Source organism: Anguilla rostrata, chromosome 12 (assembly GCF_018555375.3).
Source record: "Anguilla rostrata isolate EN2019 chromosome 12, ASM1855537v3, whole genome shotgun sequence".
NCBI lineage: Eukaryota > Metazoa > Chordata > Actinopteri > Anguilliformes > Anguillidae > Anguilla > Anguilla rostrata.
In genome coordinates, this window is record NC_057944.1 from 13484081 (window position 1) to 13503837 (window position 19757).

A 19757-nucleotide genomic window follows, 5' to 3' on the forward strand; every position below is an offset into this window, starting at 1 on the left:
CACACACAGGTAACCTGAAAGAGAGAGACACACACAGGTAACCTCAAAGAGACAGACGCACACAGGTAACCTCAAAGAGAGAGACACACACATAGGAAACACAGCTCAAAGAGAGACACAGACACACAGGTAACGCACCTGAAAGAGAGAGACACACACAGGTGACCTCAAAGAGAGAGACACACACAGGTAACACTCCTGAAAGAGAGAGAATCACACAGGTAACACTCCTGAAAGAGAGAGACACACACAGGTGACCTCAAAGAGAGAGACACACACAGGTAACCTCAAAGAGACAGACGCACACAGGTAACCTCGAAAGAGAGAGACACACACAGGAAACACAGCTCAAAGAGAGACACAGACACACAGGTAACGCACCTGAAAGAGAGAGACACACACAGGTGACCTCAAAGAGAGAGACACACACAGGTAACACTCCTGAAAGAGAGAGAATCACACAGGTAACACTCCTGAAAGAGAGAGACACACACAGGTGACCTCAAAGAGAGAGACGCACACAGGTAACACACCTGAAAGAGAGAGACACACACAGGTAACACATCTTGCCGACAGACGCACACAGGTAGAAGGCCTCACAAGCAGACACACACAGGAAATGGACCTCACACAGACACACAGGTAACACACCCCACAGACAGACACACAGGTGACACAGCACACAGACAGACACACAGGTAACATATCTCACAGACGAACAGGCAGGCCAAACACCTCACTAACAGGTGTGCACAGATAATGCATCTCACAGAATGACACACAGATAGCTTCAGGAGGAAGGCGAGGAGGTTACACACTTCCCAGGCCCAAAGCTCTCCCTCTGTTCCGTGGTCTGTTTACGGTAGCACGGTAGCTGCTTTTGGCAATTTGCTTTTAATTGCCTGGAATCGCACAGTGCAAACAATTTTTCGATAGCGGGTTCTGTCGGTTTGCCTAAAAGGTTACTTCTTTGGTGGGGTGCCAGATTGATTTGTTGACAAGGAAGAAGTTGCACAAAGCTGGTCGATCACGCACGGGCTCCAGCAAGAGCAAGAGAGGAGTAGACACCATAGACTGCCATGTAATTCACAAGCACACAGTGGCCTAGATTCAGTCAAACATTTTTCTTCCAAAACTATGACTTGCAAATAAATGGATAAATCTGAAGTAACCAGTTTTTAGCGTTCTTCTATTACTGATGAGGATTTTAATACTAATTTAATACTAATATATGCTGAACTGTAAGGAAAATGACACTATTTTTATGAAGATGGATGTTGGCTGAATCCAGGTCTGAATATATTTTAACCTTTTGAAACTTTTTTTAAAACAAGACATCCCTGTAAGATAACTAGGCAATTGTCACAAACAATAGATTACGTTTGTGGAATATGTTCATCCCATAAATGAATCGCAGTGTTTTGTTTTCTGTTTTAATAGATGAAGTGTGATCATGAGTTTAGGAAAACAGATCCAATTTAGTTAGTATGATTTTTTAAAAAGGCTTAATGTTCTGGTCATGATTATAGCCTTCATTTAGGGTATATCAGAAACCTTCAAGCTTGACTTTAAGCAAGAGATTGTTTAATAATAACATCTCATTTCAATAAAATAAAATACTATATTTTAAAATAACTGTTTGGTTTTCTCCAGATTTCCACATTTAGTTCTATTGTGACTTCCTTTGTGCTGTGTTACTTGAGCATAGCCTGATGACTTATTTTAAATATCTCATTTCTTTCTGTAGAATCAGATATCAACACTTCTCTTGGTCTCTTCAAAGTTTCTCTGTGGTATTATATTTATTTTTTACAGATGTTAAAATCTGACTTTTCATCCACCAATTTTTTTTATATATTTGCATGTGTACTGGATTGTGTGTGACAGTGGAGCAGCAGAGGCTTACAGTAAACAGTAAACAGTAGTGTTGCTGGTTTTGGGGAACAGGACTCCTCCTGGGTTATAGGGTTACGGACGAGAAAGCGTATACCGCGGTACAGGCAGAAGAGCAGGAATGTGTCCAAGTCGCCCCTCAGCCTGTGAGCCTTAAAAAAAATTAAATCAGAGGGTAGCAATCGATATGGGGGGATGTAGCGACCGAGTTAGCTTGTTTATCACCATCTTAGCGATGACGCTAGCGTTGGCTCCAGTTAAACTGAAGGCGGAGTCTAAAGCTGGCTTAATGTAGGAGTGACAGGAGAGAGGGCCTGCTACCGTTTCACTAGTGGACCTCCTTTGGCACCGCGCTCGCCCGCGTGCTGGTCTGCCGTCCGTGGCCACCAGCGGTGCAGTGGCGTTTTGCGGCTGTACGTTCAAGCGTTGAGAAATGTACTCCTCGTTTCTCAATGGAGCGGCTGAGCTCCTGTAGAAGATACCAGAACAGGCTGTGCTGTGACTGCCCACACCACAACTGCCATTTGCATCATTTGTGATCAAATTTCTCTTGTAAAAAGGCTAATGTACTTATGAACAATATTTTAATAATAGTATAAATAACAGCCATGTGACAGGCTGTGGCAGACAGGCGAGATTATGAGACATCGCAGTATTAACAAATAACATTTGACCACTTTGACTACTTTGGATCCGTTAACACAAGGAAGGGATTATGACAGACAGTGGAAGGAATCTTCCAGTTCTGAATGCTATTCAGACAGGACGTCACCATGGAGATAAAGGGGTTTGTTGTTTCTTTAGTTTTTGCTCTGTAGGACAGGGAAGTGTCTCCCAGATGGAAAGAGTTGTGACTTCCTGTGGAGATGAGGATCCACATACATCAGTATTTCCTCTTTTCTTAGAGTGAGGGGTTGGACGTTCTTACATCATGCTCCTGTTCAGCTGAAAAAAGCCACTGCGAAGACAACTGTCTTGTGTCAGTGTTGTGAGGAATCTTTCATGGAGCGTCTAAGAGTCACAGAGCCAAACACTCCCCTTATGGATTATGTCTGGTGTGGTCACCAGGATAAACACTTTGGCTCATGTTGCTGGGTTTGAGCAGCAGTCAGGGCTGGAAACACAGATACAACACAAGCAGAACAGACACAGCGGTTATGTTGTGGAATCCTCCCCTATAGATACATACATCAAGTCCAGCCAGTTAGTGTTGACTAATGAGACTCTGTGAGCTGTTATTTTTCTGCAGAGCATCATACGCAGGAAACAAAATCTCTTTATGGCTCAGGCTTTGGAGGGTCTTGCTATGATGACTCCAGTGATGTACTGGGGTACTGATGAGGGAACCAGGTCTGCCAAAATACTGGCTAAATTTAGAGTTTGGGGGGGGCAAAGTTAAACTGGCATCTAGATTTGTGTCATCCTGTATGTGATTAAAGCAGCGATGCTTGTCTTTCCCATGGCTGTCAGGTTTTTGTACAGTAGTTTAATAAGTGTGAGAGTGCATAACAAGATTCTTCAGTGTACTCCCTTGTATCTTTGCTTTTTTCAATTTATGTCTAATTCAACAGGACTTTAGCCTACCCCTTTCGCTCTGTGTCCTTCTAGTTTAGTGCGTGCCTGCGTGCGTGCGTGCGTGCATGCGTGCGTGTGTGTGTGTCTGTGTATGAATGACCTTATGTAGTAGGGCATATGTGTGTGTGTGTGTGTGAGTGTACTGTGGCAGTGTGTGTTTGTTGTGTGTGCATATGATGCACAGGTAGCCCATTGGGTTGAGCAGACACCAATCACAGTTACTATATCTCACTTTGTATCTCGGTTGTGATCATTTGGAAGTCCGTCCATGGGAGTTCTCAGTCAGCCAGCAAACAGAGCTGGTTCTTGCTCTACCTCACCGCAGGAACGCAGCGGAGCGCCTTGTGTTTTTGCGGTCCTACACGCCTCCTCGCTCCGCGCTGCCTTGTTTGCATGCTCTTCTGAGCAGCTCTTCCTTTGACCGCACAGCCGGACATGCCAGTGGATGACTAAGAGAGAAAACAACTTTATGTTGTGCAATAAAAGGCTCATTTTCTTGTGTTGCTCCGACTGTGATTATTCACATTTATTTACGACAGCTACAGATTGCTCCCACCCTTAAATGATTACTCTGTGCATAAAGCCCTTTGGCGTTCATGTTGACGGAACATGCGAGTTTGATGTGGTGCAGTGTTGTCTGGTTAGAAAGGAAAAAAAAAAACCCCACCGATGCAGGCCAGCTTCCAAAAAGGAAAAGGATACCACGCTCAACAACACCAGGTGAATAGAACTCTAACCTTAAGTGGCACACAATGTATAAATAGTTAATGGGCGTCGACACGGTTTACCATCACCAGAATTTTCTAGCTGGCCTCGCGATGTTGTAAACATGCGGCGCTCCGTTTCAGACTGGCAGTTTGACCAGGGGAAGGGGGGGATGCAGAGGGGTGAAAAGGGCTCTTTGTTTTCAGCTGTGTGACAGTTGTCAAATCTTGGGTGCTGCTGCAAATAAAATGACACAATTATCAAATTATTCAGATTTGGCAGGAGAGGAATGCATTTTAGGATGAAATTGCCGGGTGTTGGTTCCCATAATATAATACTTTCCTTCAGTCTGCTGATCTTGTTCTTTTTGTGGTGGATTGGTGCGATGGGCCATGTGATAAAATTGGAGCGATTGAGTAGTAATGTAGGACTTCGGTCAGCTTTTTTAAAGTACCGAGGTCAGGCTTTTCTTTTTTTTTTAGCTTTTAAAGCATGCCAACATGCTCAATTATTTCACTTCCTGTCCAGAATACAGTGACCATGAACTTTTGTCTGACAGGAGCCATTTTATCTCCTTGACAGATAAACACTTCTTTCTTTCCTTTGTATGCTTGCATTGTATACTATGACCAGTCCAGCTTTAACCAGTGATTCAGCACTTGAATGAAAGTCCTTTTTTTGGCATTAAGCACAAACTGCAATTAAAGTCTTCACCTTATAAATGCACTGGCTTGGCATTGTGAAGAAAATAAATTCAGAGATGGCATTGTTTTCTGTGTTAAGTGTAACAGATTTAAAGATGAGGGGGAAAGTGGTAGTGTTGTCAGAGGGCATGGGGGATGGCTGGCGGGCGGGAATTTGGTGCCAGGGCTCGGTGGAAAACAACATCATGCGCTGTTGTTTACACACTGGCCCAGCTCTGTCATAGTCACCAGCCCTGACCTACTTAGAGAGGGTATAACTGCCACCCTCAGGAGCAATGAGCTGGAGTCCAAATTCACCCCGGAGTAATGCAGAAACGCATCCAAAAACCGAGCCCTGGCTTCTTATGTAATACCATTCACTTGATATTCCTGTAACATAATACCCTTCAGAGGCGGAAAGGTTGTATATTTAAAAAAATGATTCAGTCCTATCAATATGTGAGAAGGTATGCCGTACGGTGATGCGTCTTTAAAAAAATAATAAATAAATAAAATGTCGGTGAGAGTGTTTAGTGTCAGTGTTTGTTTGTTGGCGGGGTGATGTAGTCGTGCTGTAATCAAGCTGGGGGTCAGAGATTGCAGCTGGTACAGCTGGCCGGGAGCGGAGGCGTACGAGAGAGGGAATTCGATACGGCCGCGGAGCGGGGGAGCCGCTCTGTCCGAAGATGGCACCCTGTCAGCCGGCAGTAAATCGGCCCTCGTTTAGTTAGCGCTTTGCTCAGACCCGGGCCCGGAGGTGCGTCCGCCGCACGCACCGCTTCCACGGTCGCACGCAGCGCAGCGGCTGGGAAACCGTGACTCCAGTGTTGTAGGTTCAGCTCCCTGGTGGGTCAGTGGCGTTGTGCCCCTGATCCAGGTACTTAACCTGAATTGCTTCCGGCTGTGTAAATGGGTTGGATGTGAAAACAATGCAGGCTGTGTATACGACCCCGGACAAGAGCGTCTCCTAAATGCCTAAAGTTTACATTTGTTGAAAGGCGTGCACCTTTATTTGGAAATGCGAGTGGCCTCCAAGGGGATCAGGAGGGGCGGGGCAGGGTTGCCAGAGTTGGGGGGTTTTTAGTCTGGTCGTTTCCACCATTGCTGGACTCTTGTCTTCAGTCAGATTCTGGAGGGAAAATACGTGAAGCGCATTTAGATACGAGAGCCGTTCTCTTACAGAATGGGAATGTCATGATTCCAGAAGAAACCGGGTTCTTGGAAGTACTGTGAACCTCTTAGTTGGCAGACTGCACAGGAAGTGGGGGCTGGCAGAGCTTGCTTCATAGGAGAGCATGGCCGTGCTTTCCCAAGCGGGCAGAGGCTGTTGAGGTGATGAGATGGGCTTGTGGAGGTGGCATGTTCTGGCATTCCAAAATGAATGAAAAGAAAAGATCTAGAATGGAAAGAAAAGATGATCTGCTGAATGTTTTTGGAAGTCTAATGTTTAGTTGACTGAGCTATCAGGGAGACACAATGTACAGCACAGAGTGCCTCAGTATCCTCTGAATGGGGTTTTATAAAAAAGGTTTGAATATTATTACAGGTGGCCTTTAGTTACAGGGTTGTGTTGCCCTTCTGTAAAAATAAAAAAACTCAAAGGAGACGCAGAACCAGCGGTGTCCCTTCCGCTTTGACAGGAACACAGTAATATGATCCCCATACTGTAGATCCTCATAAATAATTAGATTAGTATTAAAATCAATGGCCTGGAACACTCTGTGCGACGCGGACATCAGAGGAGTCGGCGTGTGGAACGTCGTCCCCCGTGTCTGCGTGCGAGCCCGCGCTTCCTTAGCGAACCCGTTTGGGTGATTTGCGCTTTTCTTTCTCCTTTCGGTGGCTTGTAAATCGGTGAAAGAGCCTTGGAAGGTGGCGCCCGGTCCAGAGTGGCTAAGCGGTGATCAGGCCCGGCGAACGTGAGCCCTCGCCGTTTCCAGCGCCGTTAATTATTGACGCGGCCCCCCCCCCCCCCCCCCCCCCCCCCCGCCACCCCCGACCCCTCGCGGGCGGCGCTTAGTGGCTGCTCCCTTGTTGGCAGCCTGAGTAGCTAGAGTGTGTCACACTCCGTAGTGTCCCACTGAAACGCTGGCCGGAAGACGCTTATCACAGCAGGGAGCCGCTTACAGTGTGCTACATCACATTATTAGCTTGGCAGCCGGCAGTTGAGTGGAAAAAGTAACGCTTGTTCTATTGTGTATTCATCGTGATAGAGCAGTGTGTGGTGCGTTTGCTGTCGTGTGGTGTGCGTGTGCGTGTGTATGTGTGTGCGCGTGTGCGTGTGTATGTGTGTGCGCGTGTGTGTGCTTGCGTGCGTTTGCGTGTGCGCGTGTGTGTGGGTGTGCGTGTGTGTGTGAGCGTATGTGTGTGTGCGTGCGTGCATGTGTGCGTGTGTATATGTGCAAACTGACTGCATGTCTCAAACACTGAACTTTGTGCCCAGCAGGTCAGTGTGCCCATGCTGTGTCTCTTCTTTGCAATATGAGCAGAAGTGTAACAGGTGATCTATAAATGGTTATCACAGGCTCAGCACTGGATGTGCAGTCCAACAAGTGACGTCGAGTTCGTCTGTGTGTTTCTGCGTGTCTGGCCCATTCTCTTTGTCAATCATTATGTGACATTAAAATTACATTAAAATTGTGTTCCGTTGTACTCAGAAGAATTTAGGCTGAATTTTAAATTAGTGGGAGGGGAATTGGCGGCGCTACTGCCGTCTCAGATGTTTATCGTGACAACAGTACATGTGAGTTTTCTGACATCACAGCACTGCGGGAAATACATTGAACTGTTGCAATGGCAAATTAACTGCTCAATTAGGAGTGATTAAGAATTCCTGTGTTCTGTGCATGTGACTTACAGAGTCAAACACGGGCACGCCTTCTATTTCGTGTTGGCGAGTCACGGCAGGGAGAATCGTTAAGGGGGAGAACCTGGCAGCTGATTGCGAAATCTAATTAAGCAGACTGACCAGTGTGCATCAAGACAAGTGGTACAAGGCATTTCAAAGCCAAGATATGGAGAGAGAAATAGAGGGGGAGAGAGAACAATGCAATGGCCAGGAAAAAAAAAAGCAGGGAAGATCAGTTGTGTTGGGCGATTATGGATTTAGGTTTGTCTTGCTGTTCATTGCCTGCACAGCCACCAGTGGGAATCGTACGGTTTATCCACAAATTTGTCTCTGAGAGAGGTCTCCTGTTTCTCTGCTCCACTGTTCTTACACTTGTGTGGGTCTGGCCTCAGTCTTCACTTCAACCCCCATTTTAAATCCCTTTAAACGGAGAGACGGTCTCTCTGCATGCGAGCGATAGGGGAAAGAAAGGATGCGGAAGAGGCGGTATTGTGCTTATATCCTTCAGCATGTTCACTTGAACTGTATTCATTTTGTCTCCTTGGACTGCGCTGGAGCATAATAGCCCCAGAACCCAGACCTTGAGGTACGCGTGGTAAGAATCGGTAGACCTTGCAGAAGGTGGAATACTCCGTAATGGCAAAGGTTCCTTTGTCCAAAAAGGGGGCAAAGTCACTCGTGGTTAGATTTCAGAGATAATTGCCCCGACGCAAAGAGATTTAAAAAAAATTTTTTTTTTTTTTTTTTTTAAGTACTCTTATCAACTTCACTTAATTTAAAGTGAAAATGCTTCGGGATTCACAAGCAAAGACATTGTTGTTTGAATTATTTTTTTTAAGTTAAGCCTTGCATTACTTTATTGTCAGCACAGAATTTGATCTAACCTTTAATCCGAAACAAAACCCATGATCAAATCTAGTTGCCTAGTGACATGATTTTCACGCTTGGCAACTAGGATGAATTACCGGCCCCCACATTGTGTGGCATGTGAATGGATGATGTCATAAAGATAATTTGCATAGACTACTTCTGTTACATGACTTGATGAAATTGAGACCATTGTAGCATTGTCTGTAATGTATCCAATGACGCTTCTATAACAAAAGAAAACTATAACAGAATTTTGGGATAAATTACTGGTGAATAATAGAAAGAACAGCAGAGCAATGGCAGTAAATAAAAATATTTTTTCACCGGTAATTTATCCCAAAATGTTGTTATAGTAAGTGTAAAAATATTGAAGCGTCATTGGAAATTGTACAGACAATGATGCAATGATGGTCTCAATTTCATCAAGTCATGTAACAGAATTATTTTTAATTTAGTCAACACTGGGCCTCATTCACAATACATTTCTTAAATTATTCATACTTTCGTACGAAAAATAAATATGTGATTTGTGACACGTGCAGACCTTTGTTTTTTGAATATCCCAGGTGTATGAGATGATGAATGTTTATAAATTTTATGCACAATCCTGTCCATGTGATTAGCATAAGGAAACAGCCATGAACAAGTACAGATAATAAAAAAGTGATGAATGCCGAAGTGTTTGTGGAAACATTCTTGCATATAGTTTACAATTAAATGTGACCGTACACAGGTTTCATGAATTAGGCCCATTTTGAGTACATTGTGTACAATATCAATACACATTTGGACAGTGTCATTATTCATATATTGTACAGTAATGGCAAAATATCATAAAATATGTGTGTCATACAACATATAGGCGACAGCGGCTTTCAGCCTTGTCAGTTGAGGTGGGAGCATAGTTACTGCGTGAACTAACTTTGGCTTGTTCCTACAAACTAAATGACGTAAAGTGACATTTTTGTGGAGAAAACGAAACTCTGCATTGACTTCGGCCACCGCAGTGTACACGTCCGTGCTGGCCAAACCAGGTGAGATGTTTGTACGCCAGCGTAAATGCGGAGACTGCCTGCAGTTGGTCTAAAATATCATGTGGCTGCCTGAATCGGCTGTCCTTTTTCCATACCACCTTCTTTCTTAGTTTTTGCAGCGCTAAATAAATTAAAGTGACTTTTGAAACCAAGTTTCTGCTCCTGTACAATAGCCATAGTTGTTTTCTACATTTGTTGTGGCAAACATTGTTATTTCCATGTTTCCTGTGGTTACCATAACCGCAATCTGAATCCCCCCTCTCAGCGTGAAGTGTCACTAAATTAATATTTTAAAGCAGCAATTTGTCGTATTCAGTTATCTTTTAACTTCTTCCTTAGTGTACACACATGATTGTATGTGGTGTGGTGCCATGTTCGCCCCTGCTACTATAGCAGCTAAATTTGTCTTCTTATGAAGTACACTTCCGGCTCTAGTCAATGGCTCCTGTGGACCAGGCTGTTTGGACACAGCCAGAGTTTCACACAGGTTGCAATAGGGAATGAGCAGTAATGCAGTGTGGCAGTGGTGTAGCGTAACGGTCAGGGGACTGGTCTTCAGGCTCCAAAGTTGTTGGTTTGATTCCCGGGTGCAACACTGCTTTTGTATCCTTGAGAAAGCTGAATTGCTTCAGTGAAAATACAACCGTATGACTGGATTGAATGCAGAGCAAACACTAGCGGTGTAAGGTGCGCTGCATGTGGCTAAAGACCTGGAACGTAATGTAAAAATGTAATGCATTCAGTACAACCTTGCTTTAGTGCACAGACATTGTAATGGCAGTTTACTGCCAGTCATAAGAATTGCGCAAATACTACAAGACTGGAGTTGAAATGTGTCCTTGTATATTAAAAAAAAAACATTTGCTATTATTTGAGAGGCAAAGTTAAGTACAAATGATGATTGAATGCAGGCCTTTGTGTAAATTGGCCTGTATGATGCTTCTGTCTGATTGGTTAGTTGTCCAATCTTAGCTGACCATATATGGTAACCTGTAGCAAAAAATCTTGAGACAGAATACTTATTTTTACATAGTGTTTTTTAAATGCTGCACTTAAATCTTGAGACAGGCTAATTTTTATTTTCCGAGTGGAGCATTTTTATTACATTCTTATATTTTTAAACTGAGCGGTGAAATCCAATCTTTTTATATCAATTTTAGATTAATCATTTATTTTCCTTTTGATTATAAATTTGGACATTTTGTCTTAGCTTCACCTTTTTTTTATTAGGCCTACAGTCTTCGTAGTTTTTGCTATAATGGAAAGATTTTATTTGAAAGAGTCATGAGAGAGAGAGAGAGAAAGGGGGTTAAAAAAAAACCAAAAGCTTTCTAATCCAGCCCTGCTCTGGGTCCCCCCCCCCCCCACCCTGGGCCAAGTCCTTTATTTCGGGAGGTCTGAAGAGGCCGGGGCAGTCCCCCTTTAAGAGGGCGGTGTCCGTTTACAGTGGCCCTCTCCAAACGCTGGCCGTCCGGTCGGCCCGGAATGTGATTGATTATGTGGCATTTACGCCATTGAGGGCTTTTCCGCGGGCCGGGGTCACGGGGTCATCTCCTGTGCCGCCACGGCCAATCCGCTCCCTTTTGTACAGTGAGAGACGGAGAGAGGGCCCTCACCAGTGGCCTTTTCTCTTTCGCCTGGGAAAAAGGGGGGATGGGGGAGCGGAGAGACATCAATTAGAAACTTTTCTTTGTATGCCCTTTCTCTCAAAGGACACTGGACTTTAGCGTGGATGCTGCTGTGATTTTTAACAAACCAAAAGAAAAAGAAAAAAAATAAAACCCTGGAGGAAAGGGTTAAAGATACCCTGTACATCGAAGAGATATTTATTTACTTATTCACCTGTTTATGTATTTTGTCCAATGGGACATGTTGGTTTTACATGTGAATTTTCTCTTTATTTTCAGGGCAGGCCAAAGTGTTTTACTGGGATAATGGAGGCATGCATGCATGGGTGATGTAAGACATTCCTCGGTATTTGTGAGGGCTGAATTTTCATTCAAGAAGTCCGCTGATTGCGTAATAATGTGCCCAATCACTCACCGGCAGCATGCTAAACAAGCTACTCCAGCTGACGACCATTCGCTTGGAAATAGGCTATATCTTGGACTGCGGAAAAAATGTAATTTCCATCAACTCCATATTGTTACCTACAATCAAAGCCTTGGGTATCCTGGCCACAAATCATTGGTTAGTTGATAATCCTCATTTCCTCATTTGGCAGGCAGTCCTTTGAGCTCTGATTAATCTGAGCTGTGGCTTCATTCAGAACCTGGCACAGGTACTCTGTTTGGTTTTGTGCATTGGTCATTGTGCCTAAATTAGACCTCGGCTCAAAGTTGCATCCAAGAAAAAAATACTATGCATTTCTCACGCCTTGAGTATATACCTCCAGTGTTTGGTTTGACAGTCACAATGTTTTTTTTTTTACCAAAGTGGTGTTGCATGTGCAACATTGTTCTGCTGGTTGATTTATTCTATGGGTTCTTCTGGTTCAGTGGGTTATGTGTTGATTGGTTCCGTGGTTTTGTTAGTTCCACAGGCTGGTTAGTTCAGTGGATTTATTTCCATCAGTTTAGTAACCTCAGTGGTCGGCCATTGTTTCTGCACTGTCATTCCCTTTTCTGTTGGTATTCTGCATATAATATTCATGGTTTGAGGTCATTTTTTAGATGTGTAGCAACACAAGGTTGTCAAACTCATGCACGGCCGCGTTGTACATGCACGGGTTATTCGGTGTTCGCTCTTTTTGAACATGGTGTTCTGTGTCGGTGCATTGTAAGGTCTTGCATGAGTGCATTCCACATCTAAATGAAAGTAACTCAAGCCTTGTTCATTTCAACCTGACATGCTGATAAGGGCCCTTTGAATTACAGCAGGGGAGGTGGAGCAGGGAAGCAAGCGCATGCGTGTGTGTGCATTTGTGTGTGTGTGTGTGTGTGTGTGTGTGTGTGTGTTTGTGTGTGTGTCTTCACACAACTTCCACAACGCAACCTCCGCCAACCGCCTGTGAGGATAGAGTAGCATCGTGACTGCATGGCTTAAACTGCAGGTGTGAGTGTACACCGTGCATGTGTGGTTGAATAGTGAGGGGTATGAACAGTGTACATATGTGGATTTGTAGTGTGTGTTGTCCAGTGATGGCAGACAGCACTCTGGCCTTGGTGCATGGCAGTTTCCTGTAGACTAATGAAGCTCAGAAGCTCAGTGAGAGCACACAGAGAGGCTACAGGACAGGGGGCCTGCAATATGAGGACATTCTGCTTGAGCACTCTGAACGTATGCTGCCTGAACACAAGTGAACTATGTAACCAAAAGTATGTGGATACCCCTTGGTCTTGAACAGTCTTTCACGGTTTAGGCTAGGCCCCTTAGTTCCAGTGACGGCAAAGCTTAATGCTATATTGCTTAATGCAATTCTAGACAATTGCGTGCTTCCTAAACAGTTTGGGGAAGGCCCTTTCCTGTTTCAGTTTGAGAATGCCTCCGGGCACACAGCAAGTTCCATATAGAAATGGTTTTGTCAAGAATGGTGTGGAAGAACTTGACTGGCCTGCACAGAGCCCTGACCTCAACCCCAGTCAATGCCTTTGTGATCAGCTGGAAAGCCAACTGCAAGCCAGGCCTAATCACCCAATCAGTTCCAACCTCACTAATGCTCTTCTGGCTGAATGGAAGTAAATCCCTGCAGCAATGCTCCAACATCTAGTATAAAGCCTTCCCAGAAGAATGGAGGTTGTTATAGCAGCAAAGGGTGGACCAACTCCATATTAATGCCCATAATTTTGGATGAGATGTTGGTTGTCAGGTGTCCACATACTTATGATCATGTACGTCACTGGCACAGACACAGGACTGTATGGCTGCTGAGATCTTATACTGCATACCACCGTATTAATTTTTTTCTTCTCTGCCGCCAATATATTTGCACAAATACCAGGCCTATTTACCCCAATACTGGATCTGTTTTAAAGGCTAATTTATTAAGCCTAATACTGGATGTAATCAAATGCTAATATGTTAACTGTGTATTATTTATGTAATGATTTTGAATCAGGTCCTCATGTGTGTGAAATGGATTCCTTGGACATAGCCAGTTGGTTGGCTGAAGGATGTACTTGAAAAACTATTGCTATCATGATGTAGATGCATGAAATATCTGAAAATATCTGTCTGCATACACAGCAAATTAATCCTTTTGCAACAAATCACATTTCTTTTTGTTAGGCAGCATTCACATTTGTTCCAAAATGAGCTTGACGAATGAGCTTTTCTGTCAGGTGCAGATGTTTATGAAATTTGGAAACAGCACGTGTTGCTAATAATAATAATAATAGCTGATATGTTAGATGTCGTGTTGCCCTACGTCAGCAAGTTGAAAGTGTTGGATCAGCCAATCATAAAAAAATTAATAAATAGAAAATAAAACCATTAAATTGAGTGACAGTTTGCTAATTGGGCACTAGTTATGGTTTACCCTCTTAATGGCGCTATCAGTGTGTGAATAATATATCTAAAGAGCAGAGGTCTGATTTACCTACTGGTAGTAAGCTAGCAGGCAACCTCATTGACTGATAGTGACTGACAGAGCAGCTCAAGTGCCTAGCCCCAGGCAGGAAAACCAAGGACGATTATTCATTCTCCAGCCAGGAGCAGGTGATGTTACTACACAGAATTCCTAAATGAAACAATGTTGGGAAAGCACAGTTTTAATATGGTATTACTTTTTGAAATTATTTAATTTGAACTGTGCGTTAGTTGTACCTAGGGCAAATACATGTATAGATAAAAGAAACTGAAAAATATTTATTTGTTGAATATAATGCAAACGGTTAAAGTGCTGAAATTATTTTGTTTAGTTTGCATTAGTGTTACTATAATAGTATTGTAGCAATATATAATATTATTCGATCATTATTCATGTATTATTATTTTCTATATTTAATTAAATGTATAATTACAAAAAGATTATCTATTATTTTATTATTTTTTTATCTTTATACTATGGAAGATAATATATGTATTAATATAGAAATGGCTTCATCTAGTTGTTTTGTCACAAGCCATATCACTTTTACAATAAGTACTGAAAATATAGTATTATCTTGTCTGGTCCATATTATGATTGACATTTTAAGGTAGTAAATTAAGACCAATAAAAAAAAATGTTAACGTATAATTTCTCTCTGATTAATAAAACAGTCAAGAAAGGATAAGAAATCCTTCAAGTCTAGGAAGTGTGCTCATATGGCCTTCATAGAGAATGTGGTTTATGACATACAGGCCATATACTGAAGGGGATAATGTATGTCAGTGTACTTTTCCTTTTTGGGGTCATTTGAGGTCTGCAGCCTGCTGTCTCTTGCAGTACAGTACAGTCAGGACATCAGAACTGAGCGGTACTGTATAGCCAGGTCTGGCAAGCAGGCAGGCCCCCCCTGCTGGTCACAGCATAAATGACAAGTTAACGGTACATATGTTATATATGTATAGTATATACAGTGGGAGACCAAAAGTCTGAGGATTCTGCCAAGAACTGATTGTTTTAATTATTTATCAAGGGCTAATGCACTTATAATGCTCCTCTTATACTTCTTTTTTCAAGAATACATTATTTTTTATATAAGTATTAATATAAGTCAAAGAAAGTGTGTAGGTATTTGTTGAAGGTTTCTGCCTTTAGCCTTGATTACTGCCTTCACCCTCTTCCATTCTATCCCTGCACATCCTCCACACTTTCCACTGATGATCTGTTGATCTTACTTGATGTTTGGCCTTTTCTCCAGCCGCTCACAGAGATGTTGGATTGGGTTCAGGTCCAGTGACTGTGGTGGGAATGCCATCCTAATGAACTCCCGTTGTTCTCAATAATGCATTCTTGAGTAAGAAGTATAATTGGAGTATCATAGTTGCATTATTTCTTGATAAATAATGAAAATAATCTGGTGGTTTCCTCAGTCCTTTGGTCCCTACTGTACATTAATTAGCAATTCATCCCTCAATTTCTCCCTATTAACAGTCATTACAACCAACCAAATTATGACTTATTCCCTCTCCCCCCCCCCCCCCCCAGTGGTAACTGATTCAATACAAAAGTATTCTTGTAGTAATATCTTTTGAGTGACTAGTATAAAATATTCATGTGTAGTCCATTTGGTCATACACATACGTTCCTAATTACATTCAATGACTCATCAAAGATTCTGTAAAAAAAAAAACAAGATTTCGAATTCAATGTAACATTACATAAATATTTATATATTCTTTCCCTGTCACCGCAAGTTCTGCTACTGTAACCCCTTAACTCCTCAAAAACTTAATATCAGGAACTCCTCAGTCAAACCAGGAAGCAGGAGTTCTGCAGTTATTCTCTTGGAATGCTGGTAAAAATAAATACATAAATGCAAGAAATGTGAAAGCATAATGTAGTATGTCATCACTTGTGAGAACTCGCTCTGTGAGCCAAGTTCTCATGCTAGATTCAATACTACATTTTACAGTGCATGACCTCAACAAAGTCCCTCTGCTCACATCTTACTTTGATGGACCCCCTCCTCCTCTCCGTCTGATGTCCTGTAATCTGTGGACTCTCAGAGTAAATGCAACATTAAAATAATGTTCCAGCGCATTGCTGTGGAAAGATCCATGTGAGCGGAGCTCTTCATCCACGTGGTCTGTTTGATGAAATTCCTCTCCAGATACGAGCTGATGTTTATTGCGGTTTTATTTTAATGCTCTATGACATCCATTTCCAATAAGTGAGATTTATCAGCCATAACCAAACCATACACACAGCAACATTCGCATGCACATCCAGAAGTTCTGTCTGTGCTTGTCGTTATATCAAATTATATGATATTATTTACCATGTTATAAGCTAGCATCTTAGCATCAGATTTGATAATCGCCTAAATCTGCATGTATGCAAGTAAGTCACTGTAAGAAAGAAAAGATATTAGAAAAGAGCATCTGTTTAATACCTTGTAATAAATGTAAATGACAACATACAGCACTCCGCAAATAGCACTCGTGAAAGAAAGCACAGCGCACAACCCACTCTCTCTCAGTCTCAGGTCAGTACACAGACAAGCATTCAGATCGTTCAGGTCTTCAGGGGTGGCTAAAGCGGCCATAATCAATAAATCACATTAAAAAGCCGCGCCGTGTCTCTTATGAGCTCACGGTTGAACACTTTTTACAAAAAAAAAAAAAATGGAATCTCTATCTATCACGTAGGACAATACAGAACGGAAGACAATGTCTCTGTGCTGAGCGCGAGGACGTTCTTAGCCCTTTGTGGACCGACAGTGCTTCCGACATCCACCCACATTTCACGCGACGTTTTGAGGGATTTCGGAGCGCGGGCGCAAGGATGCGTGCGAGGGCGGAGCTGGCGTATGAAAGCGAGGGGGAAAACAGAACGGTGTCCTTCATGCCGCCGCTGAATCTTGTGATTTTTCGTGCCTTTCTGATGGCGAGGCGAGGCCCTGTCAGTCAGCTGCCCCGCGTCCGCGCGAGAGACCAGCTGTCGTACTGAGTGTGCGTCAGCTCTTACACGGTTCTGCGGCTGGTAGTATTGGTTATCTTTTCTGTCTGCTCGCACGAGTCAGCAGGCCAGTTATGAGAAGCCCGGATCCTGTCAAAAGGCAGCCTGCTTTTCCCTTCATTCTCACCTTCAAAATAAAGTCATATTTATGTTTCCTTCTCCCTTCAACAGCGTTTCTGGTAAATTTACATGGTCTCACATGTCGTAATGCTGCACAGGATATACAGTAACGCTTACTCGAAGGTAAGGATACGGCGCGTTAGCCTGAATGTGAATCTGATTATTTCATTTTCTTCGCACGACTCGTAAGGAATCATAACCGTGATTATCCCTGATGCCTGTTTTGATGAAATGGTGTTGATGAAATGTTCTGGAAAAAAAAAGAGAAAGGAGCAAATAAGCGTTCTGACAGAATGTTCTTCGGCGAGAGACAGAAAAGCTCTTTATAATCTGAAAAACGTGCGGAGAGGAACCATTAAGCAGTCATAAATCGTTAAAATAGTTATTTTGTTTCCTCTTGGCTGGGGGAGTCGGTCACAGCCGCCTGTCTAACGTAGTGCGTTTTCTGGGACTGCAGTTACAGTGTTTGGTTCATCGCGGGGAGGAATTCCCAGGCGTGGTGTCGGGTAGGAGGCCGTGTTCAAAGTGTGACTGCTGCGCAGGACGAGTCTGGGACGGGCGAGCCGCTCGAGTTAGAAGTGTGAAGGAGGAAAAAGGTCAGATTCACGGATAAGCTTTAGAAATTATCAGACACTTTAATTTTCAGTGGGTACGAAGAGCAAATGCCTACCTACGCCCGACATCTATAACCATGGTACAAATCCCTGTGCCTGCACCTCACTGTGTTCTGTGCTCAAAGCGATGCAGAAAAACCCCGCTGCTTATTTTATTAATACGGCTCTCTCGAATATTGCTAAAGAAGATACATTCGGGTTTTTCTTTAGGCCATTTTAGGACTGTTCTGACAGTCTGTCTCACTGCCCTGCACCACTTTGGTCTTTGAGTGCTCTCGACAGTCTGTTAGTGGTCTGTTCATCCTCCTGTTCAGGGTTCAGTTATAGACTCCTTCAGTCTACAGGTAAGATTCTCATCTCTTTATTCTGCGCTTTCACTGCACTGGGGTCAGTGAGGTGGGACGCCGCTGTGTGTCTCTGCTGATTCCATCTGAGGAGGGACTGAAAAGGGCCATGAAAATATGCACTCTTATTATGTATATGCATTAGGTTGGGATTTGCGCAGACGTGGATTCGATTCATTTTTTTATATACTGTTTTCAGTGACATCTATTCAAGTTATCATGTTGTGCAGCTATTGAATTACTAACGTCTTTGTTATGCAAGTTGAAATGTTGCGCTCACATCATAAGGTTTGTATTTATGGTGAAGGTTGAGGCCCCATTACTTTCCATTCCAGCTGGGATGCTTACAATTTCTTAGCGGTCTCTACGGAGTGATTAGTTCTCATCTGCTAAATCCTGTTTGTGTGTTGATTGCATCTATGCCCTTTGGAATAAAAATTACCTGTGCTCATGTACCTGTGTGGCTGTTTGGCAGTTTCTGTTTGGGGAAGTTAAATTGACCCTGATTAACTGCATTAGAAAGGGACTGGAGCAGCTGAGGAGGGTTTGTGCATTGGCTGCAAAACTCCCTCAGGAACACTATGACCTCACCCCCATACATACCCCCTACCCCCCATACCCCCCCCCCCCCCCCCAGCCCCCACCTGGGCCCCCAAGCACTGCAGTGATTGACACAGAGCTGATATAGAACACTATCACTGGTATTATCTGTACAAAGGCTTTATGCTTTACCATTGGCCCTCAAGGTCACAAACACACCTTTGTGAATAGTCGTGTATTAGGAATCATTAGCGAGATGGCACAGGTGAATTTACACTGTCAGACATGATGGGAAGCAAAAGGTCTGTTTTATCCTTCCCCCCCCCCCTCCCCAATTCACATCCTCAGACATAGCCCCTCATCTTCACCTCTGTGCTAATTCTTGGGGTGTCATGCAGCCCTGCTGGATTGGATTAATTTGCCGTAGGACTGCTCTGTCTGCCGGCTGTGATCCTGTAATAAAATGTCACCGCTGCTTCTCCCGCTCGGCCTTTACAATGCCACAGATCACAGATCTTTTGAAGTGCACACTTTTACTGGGATGTTTATTATGTGTGTGTGTGTGAGAGACTGTGTGTGTGTGTGTGTGTGTGAGAGAGAGAGAGAGAGGGAGAGAGAGAGAGAGAGAGAGAGAGGGGGAGATAGAGAGAGGGGGGGGAGATAGAGGGCATATGTGTTCTATTGTGTTTAACTTCACCCTTTCAAGACCATTCGCCTGAACTTACTATTATGTCACTTTCTGGTATATATGTGTGATTAAATATATCCCAATCTGCCAATGTTTTACTATAAATGAGTGGTAGTAACAATAGCACTATATGTTAGAAAGTTGTGAAAATTTGCACAAAAAAAAAAAACAAATTATATCTGCATGAATCATTCTGGTCTCTGGTGAATCATTCAACCTCTCTCCATGCTTTAACACATGCCTGTACTAAACAGAACAGAAAGCTTAAATTATCTGGCTCTGCCAGGCTTGTGGACT

At 43.2% G+C, this 19757-nt stretch overlaps 1 protein-coding gene across 3 annotated transcripts in view; it reads left to right on the top strand.

The window, feature by feature from the left end:
• zbtb16b (zinc finger and BTB domain containing 16b) overlaps window positions 1–19757 on the top strand; it is a 111332-nt gene that overhangs the window by 66592 nt on the left and 24983 nt on the right. The gene's annotated exons all lie outside the window — the stretch shown is intronic.